This window comes from Thamnophis elegans, chromosome 12 (genome assembly GCF_009769535.1).
Source record: "Thamnophis elegans isolate rThaEle1 chromosome 12, rThaEle1.pri, whole genome shotgun sequence".
NCBI classification, from domain to species: domain Eukaryota; kingdom Metazoa; phylum Chordata; class Lepidosauria; order Squamata; family Colubridae; genus Thamnophis; species Thamnophis elegans.
In genome coordinates, this window is record NC_045552.1 from 2,244,675 (window position 1) to 2,245,074 (window position 400).

The following is a 400-nucleotide window of genomic DNA, read 5'->3' on the forward strand; positions in this document are numbered from 1 at the left end:
CACTGGTGTAGCGCCTTTGAAACGGCGGCGAGTTTGATTCTGGCCACCTTTTGACTGCCCGCGGGCGGGAGGGGGGAGGAGAAAGTCGCATTTGTGGTTTTTGCCATTTTCGTTTCGTTCCTCTTTTCATTCTGGCTCGAAATGCAGCTGTGATTGATGTCACTCGATCACAAGTCCTGCTGGCCTGAAGAAGTTTCGATCCCTTTCTTCCGCCTGCTATTCCTCGGAACGGCAGCGCTCACATCCTTTGGTGCTGAGAACCTCTCAGTTTTAGGGAAGGGGAAATCGTATGGATTGTATTTTGGTATTTAACAGATTAACAGAGTTGAGATTTATTAGATTTATATGCTGCCCTTCTCCCAAGGACTCAGGGCGGCGTACAACAATGACACGAAACACA